The following is a 21,195-nucleotide window of genomic DNA, read 5'->3' on the forward strand; positions in this document are numbered from 1 at the left end:
TTTCATTAAGTTATACCTACATAAATTTCTCGCCAAAGTCAACGTTTTTAATATCAAATATCTCGTAAAAGAAACTATCCATAAGACATATCATTTTTTTTTTTGTTATTCTGATTATTTTTTGGTCAAGTTTAATGGCAAAAAGGTCATGGTGAGGACAAAATCTGTCCCGATAACATATTGCCTTAATACCAAACGAAAGCCACACATTAACATGTTAAGCCAAATGTATTCCAGAGCACATTGTTTCTGATTGCCTTTAATTGAGCACTTCTACACCAAATGGGGTTTATTTGTTGAAAACTGCATTAGGGACAATAGAATTATTTACTGCATGGGGACTTTATTCAGTAAATGGTTTCATAGTTCGTATGATGGTATAAATGTATTTGCCAAAATTTTAATAAATTCTGGTGAAAATTTGTTTTTTAAAGAATTTTTCATTACACAAAAGAAATAAAATGGACCATAGACAGTTAAAAAGAATGTCTATTTAAAATCAATAATAAGCCGAAGCCTGTAACTAATTATTTAAATCAATATACATAAGTTGTCTTCAGATATCACCTGTTCTACGTTAATCCTTTTACCTCATGGTTTCAAGGGTTAGTAAACCAACCAATTTTAAAGATGAAAATAAAAAACGTTTTTTACTATATGTATGTTTGTATCTTTTATCTTTGCATTTGGAAACAAGATAAGAACAGAATATGTGTATACTGATATGGTACATGTAATTCATTGTCTTCTCGATATATATGCTAATATTTATAGTTTACTCGTTTTGTAAGGAAGAGATAAAAATAAAGATATGTAGATATTATTCTTCTTTGGCTGGACTTGATCTTCGAACGAGCATCCAAAAGGGAGGAAAGCCACCCAGACTACTCATTTCTCTAATTTTAATCGATTTTCACACCTCCTGACTGGTGTAAGGTGTGAAAAAATAGTTCTCGTCTCTACAAAGAGTTTTCAGGCGCTGATTGACCGAAATAGTAAGGAGCGATTGGTTTTTGTGTGATTGTATTGTATTTTATATATTTGTCCCTTGAGTTTTCCTCGTTCAAACCTGCAATTTTGCCACTTTGTCACGCCTAAAACATATTCATTTTGGCAATTCATTTAGATGAATCTTCACATTAAGCACATATTATGCCAATTAAGGGATCACCGATTTTCTTAGCCATAAAGGCCATATATATTACATTTTCCTATTGTATTAATACTCATACCAAAAAAGTGGAAATAATTTCACCATTGACTTTCTTCCAACTGTTCATTATGTTCTTTTAGCTTTCTTTATTAAACGAATTTCTCTGTGCTGTATTATAAATTGTATTAAGAAGCAGGTTATTATTGTGTTAAGTGGTCCTTTGTACTAATGACTACTTAAGTTTACCCATTTGTTTATTGAAAGTTTGAAAAAACATCGAAACCCTACATTTGATGTAAAGTCCTTTTGTGCTCAACATAAAATGAAATACACCAACCTCTGTACAAAGCATATCAGGCTATGGTGTCCTGCTTGTATTTCCAGTTCAGGTCAACACAGTGATTGCAACGTGTTTTTATTTCTAGATAATTATATCAAGACAGCAAAAGCATCAACCCTTTTCCAGTCCGTTGAAGAGAGCCTAAACAATCTAAAGATTAACCTCCAGATGATTGTAGATGACCGTAGAACTAATGTTATAGAGATACATGACCAGCAAAAGAAAATAAAGAAAGAAGTAAATAATGTTCAGGAGAAGATTATAGGTCATTTGATGAACCTCGAAAGACATATTCTTGAAGAGTTGAACAAGAAAGTAGAACAAAGTATAATTCAATTGCAATCTGAAAAGGAAAAACTTGAAAAAAGTTTAGAAAGGTTAGAAAAAGATATACGAGAAACAAATACATTAAAACAGTGCACTTCCGACCTACAGACGTATCTCGGGTTCAAAGCCATGAAAGCAAAAGTTGCCAGGGAAACCAATTTACTTCAAAGCATAGTCAGTGATGGATATCTGAAGCGACTAGCGATTCGTCTCAATGTGGACAAGAAAATTACAGATATTTTTAGGACGTTTCCTTGTTTGGATCTATTTCGAACAATTCTAAATTCATGTCCGTTGTCATGAAGTTAGACAGAAAAAGCAAGGTTCAAATTTCGTCTTCCCTGCCACTGGTAACCATTGACGATATATAAGTAACAATGAAATCGACAGTCAAAATAGAACATAAAAAGCTTGGAATCCGCGGATGTTTACTTTTTTTGAGGGGCAATATTGCCATTGCAAATCAAACATTATCAAATATTACATTAATGAACGAGAATGGTACAATAGAGAAGGAGATACGTATGTCGTCAGGGCCGTGGGACCTCACATCTATAAACGACAGTACCGTAGATGCATCCACTAATGAAGGTATAGAGATAATCAACACCACCACAAACTCGGTTGAGAAGTCAATAAATATCGGTCATTGCTTTGGTTTAAAGTATTACAAAGGGTTCCTGATTTGTTTTGTTCTTGGTAAAGGTATCCTGTCAGTAGATCTATCAAGCAGCATCATCACCACAATAGATACGACCAATTATATGTGGTGCCACTGTGGCATTTATAGGGATAATATCTATACCTCAACATATTCAAACACTGTCACTTGCTATACAATAAAAGGTGAAAAGACATGGGAGTTTAAGGATACATCTGTTATTAATTGTCCATTAGCAGTTGATAACAGCTCCAAGGTTTATATTGCATCGCACATTAACCATAGTATAGTAATGTTGTCACCTGAGGGGCAGAGACACTTGTAGAATCTGAATTTAACTGTGACCATTTTTTTTTTGTAAAAATGTCGTTTTCCACGATTAGTCTATTTTCATTTATTCCAAAATCATAAATTGTTAATAAAATCATAAAGTTACAGTTAAAGATTTCATTCATGTCCTGATTCGAAATAAACATTTCGATGTTAGTATATAAATTGGAAGGAATACACAATGTCGCTATGCTAAGTAAAAGAAACAATTTAGGACAATTGATAAGCAGTATATTGAAATTCACTTGACAAAGGATGCATATTGTGTTATTTTTTTGTCAATTAAATTTAATTTTGTTTATTTGTTTGTTTGCTATGAAACTCACACGGGCTTATCGATTGAAATACATCTTTGTTTTTCATTCCACTGTTATTACAAAGCAAATAAAAACCTTTCGTTTGTGCAAAGTTAACAAAATACAAAAATACATATGTATTGCAGATTTCGATATGTTGTACACATGTTTCACGGAGTAAAAAAAGTGCCAAGGAGACAACATTTCAGCTAATTTCGGAAAAAAAAACAAAAAAAACCATTGGCAGTCTATTTTTCCTTCCGAAAACAGTAAGAAATGTCGACCACCTAGAATTTACCTTTGATTACACGACCAATATACATGGAACGGTTCGGTAGAATTTACCTTTGATTACCCGACCAATATACATAGAACGGTTTGGAGAAATCAACTACATGCTAAATAGGAGTACTAGACGTTGGTTTGGGTTGACTAAGTTTGATGGGATCCAATCTACCTCGAGACCTAGAAAAAGCTGAAACAAAATGCACAAAAACACAATATTGATTTTAATCTCAAATGCGAGAAAAGGTAACATTACAAGCAATACATTTTCCATGCAACTATACACGTACGCCATGTAAACAATCCCTGGTCAAAACTGATGATCAACTTTAAAAATGTAAAATGATCCCATCAGCTCTGTTATAATAAATTTTAGTGGTTAAAGATGAATTTAGATCAAGATTTAGAATGGGACAGTGTTTAAACTAAATTAAACAGACACCAACGTATCTTTTGCAGTTGCACACTTAATCAAGTACATCGTTCACGATTAAAAAAGACATTCTAAAACGCCTCCTTCATGATTATTGTAGGTATAATTTGGTCATTTTTTATATAGTTTATCAAAATAAAAAAGAAACAAAAGATACAACATCTTAAATGTTCTTCAAAAAAAGATATTGTTAATCATTAATTGACTGCATAAAGGAGGAAAATTGTAGAAATCTTAACAAAATGTGTTCACTTCCATGATAACCTGTATAACGCGAAGTGTTAATTGCCTTTTGCACTTCCCGACAAGCGGTTTATCACAATAATTGAAAAAATAACTTCATACCCAATGTAAATGCTGATCATTTTGACAGACACCTTTGCTTTGTTACCAAAACTTGCAGTTTTGCTGTAATTGTTGCGAAAGTAACAAAATGAACTGAAAGGTTCCTAATTAGTTGTTCACGATCACTCACGATCAAACTGTAGTACTTGACCTATATTATCTATCTGTTCATGTACAATTCTCTCGATTGACAGTGAGACGGTGTGGACATGATCTAGTGCTTTATAATAATTTGTAGATTGCAAATATAGTTTGCATACATTTAAATCTTGATCGATTTTACGATAAGAAAACAAATAAAACATGGTAAGAGGTACATGTAATATTCTGTCATTCCCTATGCATACGAATACTTCATCTCCTTACCTCTTTGTTTATAACACTGAATTTTTTTAAACTCATCGTATTGTGTAAACATATAGGTAACAACTAAGACCGGCCTATTGCGCGTTTGAAAATTGACATCACTTTCTTTGTCACAAAAATCAATTCCTCCAACTGCCCTTTTTATAAACGATGCATGTATCAAAGCGTTTTATAGATTGTCCTAATTACTTAATGGTATATAATTTCTATAGCGACATAAAAGATCTTGTTTAAATCCAATGTCCGACTTAATACTGATTGCATTAATTTAAGATTACAAACCTTTACCTACAATCTTTAGTTATGTCATATAGTACATTGTAACACGTTTTCAGACTTAGTGTGATTTGACATTTTGAATCAAATGCACGACAATTGTCTTGCTAGAAGTCAGAATTATTATTCACTGCCAAGCACATGGACTCTAGCGTTTTATGTAAGGTTTGTGCTTCTTCGTTTGATGTCGACTGTGCTCTGTCCCCTAAATAGCTCACCTGGCCCAATATGCCATGTGAGCTATTGCCGCCACTTGCCTCCGTCGTCGTTAATAATTTATTCGAACTCCCCCCTCTGAAACTACTAGACCAATTAGAACCAAACATGGTATGAATATTTCTTAGGGTGTTCTGCATAGACTTTTTATTATGATTTCATCCGTCGAAAACATGGCTGCCGTCAGTAAAATTAGAACATAGGGGTCAGTCAGAAGAGTTTTGCATATATTTCAAAAACTGTTAGGTTTAGCCCAATTCTGACAAGGGGTAAAAGTGTTCAGTTGTGTTGCACCATGTTGGAGTAATTGCCCTGTTAGACGTTTTTGCGTTCTTTTTAATGTTATTTCTTTGAAAACACTTCTCCTCAGAAACTCCTGGACATAATTCAATGAGAATTGATATGATTATTCCGTTGGTATGATTTATAGGAATTTTTATCCAAGAAAAAACATGACCACTTTTAAAAACAAAATAGAATGTTGGTTATCAAGCCAGGTGAGCGATTCAAGCTCTTTAGAACCTCTAGTTTAAGCATTAGTTTTGCTGCTTTTATCTTTTCAAATTAGGTAATGACTACGTGCCCATTATCAATACATCAAGTTGGGATTATTTTAAATTACATATTAAATGCACACTTATTTTCAGAGAGAAAAAATTGCCACGTGTTCCCCGAATGACAACTGTGACATCTGTGATGCAATGCACAAAACATCCAAATCCATAAAGTGGTGTTCAAAGTGCGATGAGAAATTGTGCGTGAGTTTTCAAACTATACATTCAGTATCAAAGTCATTAAAGCATCATACATTAATAGAAATTAGGCATTATAGAAAACTTCCAGATTCTGCATTGGATATTAAGTCATTCTGTGATCAGCATGAGATGAAAACACCAACCTCTGCACAAAGCACGACAAGCTATGCTGCCCTGCATGTATTTCTAGCTCGGGTCATCACAGTAAAGCAACGAGTTCTTGCTTTTAGAGGATATTGTCCAGAAAGCAAAGACATCAACTCTTCTCCGGTCTGTTGAGGAGAGCCTTAACAATCTAAAGACCACCCTTCAGATGATCATCGGCAACCGCAAGACCAATGTTAAAGAATTACACGATCAGCAAGAGAAAATAAAACAACAAGTAGTCCAGTTTACAGATTACAAGTCACTTGATTGAACTTGAAAGGCATGTTTTTGAAGATTTAAACAAGAAAGTTGAAGACAACGCAGTTAAATTGAAATCTGAAATAGAGAATCTTGAACGAAGGTTCGAAAGGGTAGAAAAGAGTATACAAGATACGAATGCAATGAAGCTGTACGCTTCCGACCTACAGACCTATCTCGGCTGCAAAACCATGGAAACAGAAGTTGCCAAGGAAACCAACTTAGTTCAAAGCATGATCAATGACGGAAATCAGAAGCAAGTAGCAATTAAACTTAAATGGGACAAAAAAATAACCAATATCTTGCATGACGTATCAACGTTTGGATCAATTTCGGAAGATTTTACATTATTGTCCGTTGTAATGAAGTCAGGCAAAGAAACCCAGGTCCGTATTTTGGCATCCCCACCACTGGTAACAATTGACGATATAAAGGTTTCAGTAAATCACAAGTCAAATTACCAAATAAAGAGCTAAAAATACACGGATATTTTCGTTGCTCGAATTGCAAAATGGTGATCGCTGACGAAAAATAAAAAAAACAGTACACTAGTTAATGCAAATGGTGAAGTTGAAAAAGAGATACCAATGTCGTCGATCCCGTTGGATGTTACAGGTATAGACGACAAGATCATTGCTGTATCTGGTGACAATGGTGTCAAGGTAATCAACATTGTTACAAGTTCTGTTGAGAGGTCAATTAATATAGGCCGGAGTTAGGGTGTATAATATCGCAACGGTTGATTGATTTGTTGTGTTCCTGGTAAATGTGTCCTATCAGTAGATATATCCAGCAGCGTTACCACTTCAATAGTACAAGATACGACAAATTATCTTTGGATCGATTGTACCTTTTATATGGATTACATATATATTTAAACTTCTTCAGGCACCGTCACTTGCTACACAATGAAAGGTGACAAGAAATTGAAGCTTAATGATACATCAGTGTTAATGTATTCAGCCGGTATAGCAGTTGATAATAGCTTCAACGTTTACATTGCATCACACAATAACCACAGTATAGTAGTGATGTCATCAGATGGACAGAGATACAGAACGTTACTTACTCAGAAAGATGGAATCAAGAATCCTTATGCCTTACTTTTTGATAAAACAAAGAATCAGCTATTGGTTGGGAATTACTATGGTCCTGTTTTGATATTCAACTTGTAGTTTGGAAGAAACAACTTTGTCAACCGTATATCTTGTATTTTAAAGTTGATTTTAAAGACAGGTTTCTAGAGTTAATTCATTTAAGAAATAGTCATAACAGATCAACATTATTATCAAGTTCCGATTTGAAATACTTATTTAAATGCTAATATATGGATTAAACTACTCACTTGAAAAAAAAAGAATGTTTTTGGTAAAATTCAGAAGGACACCGAATTCAAAATATGTACTATGTAGATATTTAACTGAAGAACTGGTGCATACATCTTTTCGCAGCAGTTATTTGAATTATACAAAACAAGCAGTATATTTATGTGATTATTCTTATGTTAGTAATATGTCAAAAAAGACATTGTTTTGATTTTTAATGTTTTTAATTAAGTGTTTTAATTGTAACTTTTAAAAAGATTTTTGTTGAAACTATTTACTGCGACAAATTCAATTTCGTCTTTGTTGGAAAATTTCTAAACAGACAAATTGCGAGCTACAACAGCAAATATGGAAGTACAAGAATTAACAGAATGCATTGATATCGCTTTCTGTCGTAGTATAGCATAAAATTATATTTATACACCAATATAATAGTATAATATTTATTTTACAATCCAACATTCGAAGCGTAAGGAAAGACTAAAAATATAGAATCAACGATGCCTTTCCGCAAAGGAATGAGACACAGGTAAGTGAGTCAAAACTTGGGAAAAATAATTTTTAGGCTAATACCAAATATGCCAATCATCCCTTTTACTCTTTCGACAATTTTTATAGGCATGTTAATTTGCTGTATCCGTGATTCAAAAAGCAAAATAAATCACAATAGTCACCGATTATGCAACTCTAAGTGTCGATCTATTTTATACGCTCATACTGGGGCGGCCCTTATCAACCATTCGCTCAACAAAAAAGCAACTAGTTTGGCATCGTCCTTTAACTTCTATTTCTGCGATAAAGTTTTTTTTTATTTCTCACTTAATAAATCTCGATTACGTTGCTCGCTTTATCGAATCTACACGATGGAAAACTACAGACACAGTCAAGTCTGCCTCGACATTCATTTCTAAATTTAAAAAAAAAACGGAAAAGGCAGCTTTCCAACTACACTACAATCGCGACGACTTCGATTTTACCATTGTCAACTCTCTATTCCCACGTAGTAATATTCAAGCAGTTTCAGCTGATAGAGTATTTGTCTTTCAATTCAATAGACTAGGTAGAAACAGAGACAGTTACTCCAATTCCATAGACCAGAATTCTATGATCGTTACAATAATCTGATTAACCGTCACGGAGTGTAGGCTTTCAGAGTAAAAACACGACCTCGATAATTGAAATATATCGTTCCGATTTTACCTAATTCCACAACTTGGTGTCTTGCATGAAATGTGAGTTGTTTCCGTTGCACATTAGTTCACTTCCAATTTTAGACGAATTCGTGCTATAAGGTTTGTATAATTCATTATGGATTGTGCTTCGTCTTTTGTACTTTGTTCCTACCATTTTTCAAGGCAAGAATCATCCTTTACTTCAGAGTTCCACTTGGTATTTGTATGCATTTTTAAATGATTCCCAGTGGTGTAATTTTTGTATCCTTGTCTTTTTAAGACTGGTTAAAGAAAACTGGTCTGAAAAAAGAGAAATACATCATAATCTACGAGGCAACAAGTCATATTAAAGGAGCATTTTTTATGCGAATTAGGGTAAAATTGAAATGAAAAAGGGAGACCAAAATTCATGTTGAAACTTAAAGGTCGATCAATTCGTCTACGACAAAATGTTACCAAAAAGAATAATCGTCAGAACACTAAAAACAGGGATTTACAATTAAAAAAAGCTTATATATCAAATATCAGTTTGCCTTCATTTCAACTTCATATACATGTTTTTGTCCTTTTTTGTGTTTTGTGGGAAATGTTTTAATGGCAGTAGTCTTACAATAAGTTAAAGCATACTAAACCAATCAACACACATTAAGCACAATCCCCGCCCATTATAAAATTAGTTCAGGGACATGCTGTACGATACACAATTAAGGTTTTTATCACATTTCCGATCATATGTCTGTCTGTTTTGTGGTATATGCAGGACATTCACCCCTTGACTGTTTCGAACAAATATTTATATCAATAATCTCTTCCGGTAACGCTGTAAACATGTAAATTGTGGACAGCAATGTTACATATTCATGTGTTACTGTGGTGTAAGAGAGAATAATCAAGGGAACCAAGATTCAGCAGAAATCAAAAGAATATATTCCAGGGACAATTAGTCATGTTATAAAATATTCGTTTAAGAGAATTTAAGTAATATGTCTTTATACAAATCAGACAAGAAGTGATTCATACAAGCCAAAAATCGACCAAAATCACTTATAATTCTACTTCAGAAACAGTTACATACAACATAACCAGTTTTAGTTTTTCATCCTGTTGTAGTGCTTTCTAGAAAAAAATATAAAAAATTGTTTATAAAATTGGCACTTTGCAAGATTTGTCTTTTTTTTTTTATTTTGTTTGATTTGGTTAATTTTAGTTGCAGATGAATATGTTTTCCATTTATTTTTTTTTCAAAAATGCAGATTAAAAATACTGAAAGATCTATCGTTGTGTAAAATATACCATCTGTAGAACGAAAAATCATCGTTTGTTGGTGGGTCGTTTCTATACCATAAATCACCTCTACCATAGGCAGTGTCTGAATTCTATATGGATTGTACATAAATTCATAGCACTATTGAGATGGAGGGAAAAAAACTGGTTAGTCCAAATAATCTTCATAGATAACGAGAAATAATCTCAATCGCGTGGTGAACACTAAATAGTCATTTTTAAGTGTACACCACGGGCATTAAGGTTATTTCAAATAGACTATTTTACGAATGAACATTTGATATATATGGCGGCGAACAAAGTTTTAAATATTTGTGCATACTGTACAATTTGATTCTAAAAATGGAATACTTACCAATACCGTTCCGTCAAGGAATAATTATCCCATTGTGGAAAAGCAATAATAAAGATAAACCATTCCTACTAGTTATCGACTAGTGACATTGACATCTGCAGTAGGAAAGTTATTCGAGAAGCTGTTACTTTATCGCATTGAACTTTTTTCTTCAACAAATCAATAACACTGTACCTCATAGTCTGCAGTTTGGCTTTGTGGAAAGGCTGGGATCGATTCCTGCTATCTACACATTAAAAGAATCAATAAGCTATTATATCGAGAGAATCTCTACGGTTTATGCCACCTTTTTAGACAACGAAAAAGCGTTCGATCGCATTTCGCATGATGGACTTCTACATAAAGGTTAGAATATTGGGGTCAACGGCAAAATATTGAAAATTATTTGCGTTTCATACATAAGTGCCACTGCACATATTCAATATAATTCTAGGACCAGTAGAACATTTCCCATTCAACAGGATGTCGGGCAGGGGCGGGTGATGTCAGCATGGGGATTTTCGCTTTTCATCAATGATCTGATTTATCAACTTACCGATACAAACTGTTGCTTCATGTTAAGCAATCTTTATATTCCGTCGATTTCGTTGTCAGATGATACAACACTGCAAAGCACGTCTAAATACGGTTTACAGACACTATTGAATGTAGTAGAAAAATACGCTCTTGGAGACTTAAATACAATGCTTCTAAAACAATTGTTTGTTTTTGGATCCTCAAAATCACGCAAGCGTAACGATTCTGAACTTTTATTCAAGCTTGGAAATGACACTATACATACGACATCTAATGTTGTGTATGTGGGGATTCTACTTGACTCATCTAGAAAAAAAACCTACATCTAACGAACTAAAAAACGCGTGCAAATAATTAAAAAAGAACTTACATTGGTCTGAACCGTAACTGTATGTCAGCTATTATAAAAACTATTATTTGGAAGCGTATTATCTTATCGACAGCCACTTATTCATGTGAAACTTGGGGTAAATTAACGGCTACAGAAACAGAAATGTAAGAGCAGACTCAACGGTAAGGGCAAAATTTGTATTAAGGTTCGACAAACGGTCACCAACAGATGCGTGCATCAGTACCATTGGGTTATGGTCAGTGAAGGGACTTATTAATAAATTCAAATTTCTGTTCTTTGGAAGGTTATGTAGCAAAGCACGACACAATACATAAACAAATATTTAACTTTCGTTTGCGTCAAATACTTAGTGGTGACATAAATCAGGATTCCGTAACATATAACTTATTATGAACCTTAATGAAATACGATATGTTATCGTTTTTCAAATGTTATATTCAATACACTTATATCCCTGGAAAAAAAAACTGTGGTCTAAAATTACGCATCAGTCATTAGAAATTCGCAAAGAATCAAATTGGAAATATTCTGTGGAACACCGACCAGAACTTGACAGATACTTTCAAATTCATAACAAACTAACACAGCACATACTCCTACGTCTCGCATCAGTAAACCACTAATTGAAAGAAAAACTTACTTTTTTGTAAAACTCGGGTGTATGGCAATCAAAGATAGCCGATGTATCTTGCGCAATTGTTTTGATATTGCTATCGTGAAACATTTAATATTGAACTGTAATGATATGATAGAAGCAAGGAAAAATTGAAAATATCCTACTCAATAGTTGACGTGCTACAAATCCAAGAATCGATCAGCTTCTTCATGTAGGAATATGATGATATATTGATAACTTTACTTGTTGACATGACTGAATTTGTAGAAACAATGGATGCAGAAATTAGGAAGGAAAACTCTGATGTACTGCTTAAGAGATCATATCTATGACATGCATATAAAGTTTAGAAGTAATCAAAGTAACCAAGGTTACAGGGTAATCAAAGAGTATTCAAAGGAACCAAGGTTATAGGGTAATCAAAGAGTAATCAAAGGAACCAAGGTTATAGGGTAATCAAAGAGTAACCAAGGGAACCAAGGTTATAGGGTAATCAAAAGAATGTAATCCAGGGACAAAGACCAGACATATTTACGTATATTTTGATATGTCACAGATTTAATTTTGGGCACTTATGTCCTTATTTTGTATCAGTATGTATTTTTTTCGTCTGTATTTACATTTTGATGTTTTTGTTTTGTATATTGTGGATTATGTTGGTTTTAGTATCAAAATTTAACGCGTAAATCATCAAAATAGGTTGTTGACTTCATAGTCACATAACATAATTCGGTCTATGAGAAGATGGACAATTTTGTATCCAATAAGAAAGTGTGTTACATTTGAAATTAAATTATTTACTGTTATAGTACTTAAAAGATTCTGAAAGTGACACTGACAATGTGTTTTGAAATCATAGTATCGGATATAAAAAGATTGTGGTACTGAAAAAAGACTAGATAATGCTTAAATTGCTGGTAGCGTATCGAAAACGTTGTCCAGTTTAGATATCATTTATATTTAAATAGTGATGTGTTCTGAAAACGTTCCAGCTTAGCTCTCTTTAAGAATTTTGTGCTTATATAAAAATTACGATGTCATGCACAAGAATCGTGTGACGTATGATTTGATTTCGTGTTTTGGTTAACCGTAGACCTTCACGAGTGTTGGTATCACCGCCCCCTCCTTTTACCCTTTTTCAGCCCCAAAATGTTTTCATTATAATTTTTAGTACAAATATGATGTTAATGTACTAACTTACATTTGAGTTTTGTTACTTATATATATACTTGCTACACACTTGATAAGCATGACCTTCCGGAAACCCTTGAAATAACATGGGAAGTAACTTTCGTTAGATTTCATATGTTAATTGCCTCAATTTGTCTTATATGTCGAAATTTACATAAGTATTTGGTAGTATGTGAATCGAACAAACCGGCATCCATTATTTGGCGATCATGTTTAGATACCTTCAGCTGTGTTTGTTGGTTTCTGCAGCGACTTACTCCTATGGATTCTTCTCGAGAGGTAAGATTTTTAGAAATCATACATTCTCCAATGCAGCGGTACTTTTTTATTCACTCCGATCTGGTTAGACATTATTGATTAAAATTGTCAGGAGGGGAGGAATGTGTTAGGACACCATATAACTTTAGAGTTATTATATTAATTACTAATCAAATTATATGTATTTAAGGGTATAAAACAACTAAAAAGGGAATCAAAAGAACATATTATCAATTATCAATTATTAATTATCTATACGTTGGATATTCGATGTTCGATATTCGACATTCAAACTTTTCAATATCAAACTGAATATCAAACGGTAAAACTTTACCATTTGATATTCGTTTGATATTCATTTCTGGCTACTTTTAAGAATGTAAACTCTAATGAATATCAAATGAATATCCAACGGTTTCCTTTTTCTGTTCGATATTCGTTTGATATTCGTTTCAAGTTTATATATTGGATATAGAATGGATTTGAATAACAAACTGAATATCAAACAGGATTTTTTGCTGTTCGATTTCGTTTGACATTCGTTTCCGGTTTATATATTGAATATGGAACGGTTTTAAAATCAAACTGAATATCAAACAGGAGTTTGGTCTGTTCTATATTCGTTTGATATTCGTTTCTGGGTGATATATTGAATATAGAATGGATTTTAATATCAAATCCATTTTATTTTCAATATATAACGCGGAAGAGAATGTCAAACGAATATCGAACAGAAATAGACAACTGTTTGATATTCATTTGATATTCATTTAGAGTTTACATTCTTAAGAGTAGCCAGAAATTAATATCAAACGAATATCAAATGTTAAAATTTCACCGTTTGATATTCAGTTTGAAATTGAAAAGTTTGAATATCGAATATCGAACATCGGAAATCCAACGTACTTGGTCTCGGTGTAAAAGGAAATATGTTGTGTGCATGTTTCTCAAATCCTTACTAAAACTCTCGCTTTTAACATCGTAATAAAAGTTGCAGTCGACTTTGTTCTTTGGAAAAATACTCCGTCCCAGATACTAGTATATTTGGGTTAATTGCTGTTGTTTTTGCACGTTATTTGATAAAGTTTAGTTAAGCCATTTATGATACACGTAGGTCAGATTCAAGTGTCCATCTTCACCATTTTGTGCATCTTATTGCCATGGTGTATTATTGTTTTACTTTTAGTAACTTTGTTTTTAGCTAAACAGACATTCGTGGAAAGAAAAATTTGAAAGATATAGGTTTGTAAAATATGATTTATTTCAACTTAAAAATTATGTGATATTTTCAGATTACAAATGGAACAGTCTCAAAGGTGCGTAGAATAATAAAAATATTGTAGTACATATCATCAACTGATTTCCATATACAGGGAAACATGTCCATAAATTGAAGACATTAAAAAGGCATCTTCGGAAGTCCAAAATAATATATAAAATGCAAAACAGATAATAAAATATTTCAGTAGCAATTGGGTTTTGAATAAAACCCATTAGTCGACAAGCTATTGTCATTTTGTATTGATTAGCCTTTAAGATGACTTGGACAATTATTCATCTGAGCATTTGTTATTACTTGGCGTTCAGCGTCTTTTGTCTGTCATCTATCTTTACATATAGAATTAGGATATATGCTAATACTAAAGCAAACTTGGCAAAACCAATGAATAGGAGTTTTCATTCAAACCCAATTTCAATTTTAGATGCCTGTTAGATATTTGATTGTGAAGTCTGATTTTATGTCTGTGTTTGCAGAAAAAAATATCAAATTTCTAAAAATTGTTGCCAATGCAATGCTCTGTGTTAGTGAGAACGAATAACTGATTCGCATTTCAACTGAAGTTGCGTCCTAAGTCCTTAAGGTATGTGTCAAAATTCTAACAATACGGGATATGGAAGTGCCAAAATGTATTCGATTTACAGGTATTGGCATTATACCATGTTTACTTTCAGTAACATGGGGTATCAATCCATTTAGTACGTACACCTTAGCAGACATGCCACTGAAGGAGAGTCAAGCCAGAGTTGCAGGGTTCCAGAAGATTTCAGACTGTGGAGGTAATTCTTTAAGTTTCATGAAGATGTTAAGTTATTTACGCGAAACATTTTTAACGTATTGAAAAAAGATGTCTAAATTGGTTTGACACTTCATAAATCCTAATTTATCGTTGTAATTCCGTGTAAAATTAAACAGTCGATATAAGAAATGGACTTCAAAAAGAATACAGATTAGCAAAGTGAAGAGAACGGGCATTGTCTTATACAAAGATGAACTTCAAATGTCATTTGAGTAAACATTTTGGATATGATCTGTAATTCTTATCGAGAAATTTAAATCATTTACTATGAATGTCTGTCTTATTCAAATTCCTTTTCAAAAACCTACCTCACATTTTTACAGAACTACAAGATGAATCAATTAAAAACATAAAAGGGCTTGGCTATTTTGTCAGTAAATCACTGTTGGTAATGTTATGGCACCTGCCTGTATTTAGAAATAGTTGTTAATTATTTATTGTTCAGATTCCAGTAGCCTTCTTGGAAGGAGGTACGTCAAGGACAATGATACAGCCCTGATATTGATATATGATGTCCAGGGTTATATTGCTGGGATATCGGCAGTGGTTGGTATATCGATGATCTGATCAATGCTCTTCTATATTCCAACAATTTAAGGGTGCTTTTAAATGTACAGTTACTAAGAACAAATCAGAGGTTAAAATCATCTAGGATTTTACGTTAAGTACACGCTCACATAAAAAAATGACCTGAAATGAACAACAAGTCCAAAATATTCGCTAATTCTCTTCACCATTTTGAACCCGTCTGGCACACCTCCTTTTCAGAATGTTTGGATCCGCCTCTGTCATGGTAAATATACTCATGGGATTTTTTTATAAGGTTGCGAAAGTAATGATACTAGAGAAAATAATGTTGAATTTAACTGAAACATGTTCCCGCCAGTTTGCTTTTTTTACTCTTTTTTACCACTTATTACTTTATAACCAGTAACATTTTCCTTTCACTCTCCCAAACTATACTATTATCTTTATTCATTTACTAATGGGACATTTTAAATATTTACAAAGTTGACCAAAATATGTTGGCTATTGAACCTCTGCATGATTCTTGAATGAACCTGTACTAATATAATTACTTGTAGGTTTGAACTTTCCTACAGATCTTTATATTTTTCAAAGTCTAAATTGCATTCATATCTTTTCTGATACAAAGGGTATACTTTAGTTATTGTACATATCCGTTGCATGTGCCTAAGCAGGCTATACGTGTTATAAGATGAAAACAAAAGTCTGATGACACTCTAGGAAGATCTGGCTGCATATTTGGTATGAAGGCCGATTCACATAAAAACAATTAACGCATCTTAACACTAGATTTTAGTATTGAAACGATAAAAATTATTTGCTTTCTATACAAAATATGGTTGTATCAATTGATAGAATTATTTTATCAGGTGCCGACCAGTAATGCCTATCCGTCACGATTTCTGGCGAATCACCCATTTGTGAAGAAAAACAACCAAAATATTATATCCGCTTACTTCGTTGACCCAGGTAAGTTGAAATAATGAAAATTAAAACCAAATGAAGGATAGCATCATTTATAACCACTACTTGCTTATTTATAAACAACATATAAAAACATGACCACGTCTGCCAGAACCGTCAAAGAAATCAAGCAACAGGAAGTACCGTACATAATATACACGAAATGGAAAAAAATGTCGGAACTATAAACCTATTTACAATTTAATTAGAACTGGATTATAGAAAAGTTAAACACACACATACGCACGCGCAAAGCAAAGCAAAGCAACAATAAACCCGGAAACAGAAGACGGCAAGATTTTACCAGTTATTTGACGCGTTACGGTAACCGTAAATCTCATGAACAACATGGGATAATAATAAAGTGGATAAACGTCAAACGAAGTCTAAAACAATCAATTTAATTTTAAGCCAGAATTTGTACAACTGGAAGATCCGATAAACAGTACAAGACTGAGGGAGTTGGAACTGACCTGTATATTCAAAACGGAACAGACCCAATAGCCGACTCGTAATCAGGCTGATATTTCGGCGACACGTTGGACTCGAGGAAAATGTTTCTATACGATGGGTAATTTGAAAGGTTTACATAATAGTCGATAACAGTATTACCTATCTAGGCTGGATCCTTCATCTACTAGGCTTTAGAAATGTAATAGGTTTATAAAGTTTCGAAAAGGGGTCAAACCCCAATATGAATATCTACAGATTTTCAAGACCATATTCACCAACCTATCTACATACATGTAGGTATCACAGTAACTATTACAGAGAAAGAACTAAAGCATGTCCTTATTAACGAACCAGGGAAACATAGGTTTAGCTTGATAGCTTAGTTTTTAATCAACAAAAAAGCAAAGGAAACTGTATTTGAAACATTGTTTAAGGTATATGTACATGTATATACCATGCTACATTTAACATTATAGCGTTTGGACATTTCCTTACTGTGTTTTTTTTCAAGGTGTCCATTACTGGTTTAACGTGAGAAGAGACATGAGTTGTGATGAATTCTATCCAGTGTTTCTGTTGTATAACAGCGGGCAACTTGATGCCTTCGGCTGGGCATTCGCAACTCAGTTGACCTCGCCAAGAATAGAGCACCCTCCACATAGATCTGTTTCTGTAAGATCTTAATCACAATTAAATATTTATAAATGGGCTTGAAAATGAACTCTATGTTCAACATGTAAACTGGACTAAAACTATGGTATTTAGAAAGCACATTTTAGCATATCCTTACGAAGTAAAACTAAAGCAAACAAACAAACAAAAAGAAAAATAACGACTTTAGTATCACTCCAGCTAAGAATCATGCAAAATGTGATTCATGAGTAAAAAGGATACATATTTTTATGTTTGATATTTTGTTTGAATTGCCATAGTAAACAGAAATTTAACATTCAGTTTTCATATAACTCGTGTTCTTAGGAGATAAAAATTATATAGAATGCACTTTAGATTTCAAATTTAAGGGAGATAACTCTGTAAATGACACCCATATACAATAGAATCTACTGGATTTTCAATGTTGATTATCTCCTAAGAGCGGGCAGGTTTGAATGAATAATTACACATTTCATAGTATAGAACCATAAAACAACTTAATTACAAAAATGAAAATATGTAGCCTTTTTTTGGGTGTATCACATTTTTCAGATTTTGCATGATTCTTACAAAGACAGTTACTTAAATAACTAAATTGTTACTCGGAATGGTTGATCGAGATCGAGTCTATATCTATAGAACAAGCGCAAATCACGTCTGTAGTAGATTTAGAGAAGTAGATAATAAATAAAAAGAAACGTTTACTTGCTTTTGTATATATGAATTATAAGAATGTTATGAAAAAACACAAATAAAACATTTTTTTTTATCTGTGTGTAAGTGGGACCATATTGTAATAAGGGTAACCAACTCTGTTAGTCCTCATACACTACTGAATGGATTAAATCAACACTATTTTTGTACATTTTGATATTGTGCACCTCCTACTTTAAATTTTGATCCAAATCAAGTCGAAGGTTTTACAAAGCAAAACCGTGGTCTTTGGCATGTATCATTAACATGGGGAGACTGGGGTACCCATCTCTTTTCCGTAATTCCTTCTTCCATGCTGATTTTAATTAATGAAACTTTTACAGAATCTTTATAACATATATTCCCATTCAGGTTTTTAGATTTTAATACAAATTAATTTTTAGGTCAAAGTTTGCATGTTGTCAAATGGGGGAGTGTTAGGTATCAAATTATTGACCATTGTTCACGGTTTTTTCCTAGTTTGTTTTGCTAGTTTTAAAACAATTTATTTCAACTTTTGACAGGCGTTTATGGATCCAGTACTTGAATGTTTGAACCAAGTTCCCAATCTATCTACTATGCACATCTATTTGTCTGATGAACCGTCCTTATGCTGAGATGTACTTAACGAATCAATTGACAGCATTACAGTTTCTTATATTTTAAATAGTGTCTGCAATGTTTAAAACAAAATAAAAATTTCAAAAAATGAATCCCTGATGAGTTTTTTTTTTATTATTATTAGTCTGTACCCTATACATATTTTATTTGGTTGCATCTGATATTTCGCCTTGAACAAAATTGTGCTGCGCTGTGATCTTTATGAGTTGCAAAATTAGTTTGAACTCTTTCGCGATAAAACCAATTAAAATGTTTGCTGGTCATGTCCAGCGATTTTGTTGTCACAGATTTTCGAACTCCTCTGTTTTTTTTGGTTTTTTTTTTTTCATTTCATAGCATTAATATTTTTGCGCTGTAACCTCCACTTTTCTTTTGATAATTTCATTAAACACAAGATTTTTCAACCCTTTAGAATGCTTGTTATTCTTAAATTAGACCTACGGTGATTTGTGCGTGAATGCATTTTGCCCTTCGGTGTTACCTGAACAATAATTAAGTATAGCTCCACACAAGAAGCATGACAAAGCAAACAAAAAGAAATGCATCAAATACTGGTTCGTATTATCCAACAACTCGAAAATTTAAATTAAAAATTCAAACAGAACACAACCCCTGGTTTAACACAGGATGTTGGCGCTGCTAAAAAACGCAAGAGAAATAAATAGAAACGAAATGCGATGTGACGAAAAGGTTTGTAAATCAAAAACTGAAGTCTTCAAATTTTCTGGCTTACTTTCAACATCCGAAATGGCACAAATGTGATATGGTCTAAAATCGGGTGACTTCCGCTAATATCTTGGGAACCTTAATATGATTGCGTACTCTTTCGTAAGCGTAATGACCCGAATGTTTTCAATTACCCAGAACAAGAATATACAACTGGCAATTGCTGTATTTAAATATCGAGGTCCTAGTAATATATATGACCTACACACATATATATATTTGTCAAATAAAGATCCAACACAACCAGAAGTTCCATATTTATAATTCACTAGTACTTTCACGTCTTCATAGACGATCTTCAGGTGAAAAAAAAAATCTATATATATATATATATATATAAAACGGTCTGTTCGAACTGTCAAATTTGCGATGCAAATTTTTGGTCGTTTCCTCCGCGGGACTCGAACTCGTACCGCTGTGACATCTATGGCAACACCGCCTGCATTAAGTCCAGCGCCCTAGATCACTCGGCCAGCTAAGCTATGCAACAATATAGCTTTCGATGGCCGGGTCGTTCCTCCTCGTAGGATTAATCTAGGGCTGTAACTTAATACACGATGTATGATAGTACGAGACAGTTCATTTAGATGTTATTATGTAGGATAGAGGATCAAGTAAATGATGCAGGTCACAACAAATCAATATTAAACAAACGTCTGAGAATATGACGACTCTATTCACTACACTGCGAAATCGGATGAAATTGATACAGGGAAGATGCAAACGTATAGAAAGGTTTGGAAAATTCCCAACGATGTTAGAACTGTCAAATTTGCGATGCAAATATTTGGTCGTTCCCTCCGCGGGACTCGAACTCGTACCGCTGTGACATCTATGGCAACACCACCTGCACTAAGTCCAGCGCCCTAGACCACTCGGCCAGCTAGGCGATATAAAAATATAGCTTTCGCTGGCCAGGTAATTCCTCCTCATAGGAAAACTTCACAAATAAAACAAAAATAAAAACCATCATATTGACACTTTCTGTTTGTGAGCACGAAAAAGGTCCATCACTGGTACATTAAATAAGGGTCACAAAAGGGGTGTTATTTTCCACAGTGGACATTTCAAATAAATACAAATTTGAAAGTATATTAAAAAGAGTAATCAAGGGAACCAAGGTTATAGAGGTAATCAAAAGAATGTAATCCAGGGACAAAGACCAGACATGGAAAACAGACATACACAACAAAGAACACAAAGTAACTAAAATCATACATAC

At 33.3% G+C, this 21,195-nt stretch overlaps 2 pseudogenes across 1 annotated transcript; both read left to right on the plus strand.

The window, feature by feature from the left end:
• Window positions 1-1,661: 1,661 nt before the first annotated feature.
• Window positions 1,662-7,852, plus strand: LOC148621517 (uncharacterized; annotated as a pseudogene).
• Window positions 7,853-10,518: 2,666 nt separating this feature from the next.
• Window positions 10,519-19,339, plus strand: LOC148621518 (uncharacterized; annotated as a pseudogene). The gene is made up of 8 exons (XR_015921199.1): window positions 10,519-13,278; window positions 14,550-14,573; window positions 15,211-15,315; window positions 15,781-15,881; window positions 16,733-16,832; window positions 17,238-17,397; window positions 17,791-17,951; window positions 19,151-19,339. The product of XR_015921199.1 is annotated as an uncharacterized LOC148621518 (transcript).
• Window positions 19,340-21,195: the final 1,856 nt, after the last annotated feature.

Source organism: Perna viridis, chromosome 3 (assembly GCF_037379345.1).
Source record: "Perna viridis isolate PV_CMFRI_1.1 ecotype Kerala chromosome 3, ASM3737934v1, whole genome shotgun sequence".
NCBI lineage: Eukaryota > Metazoa > Mollusca > Bivalvia > Mytilida > Mytilidae > Perna > Perna viridis.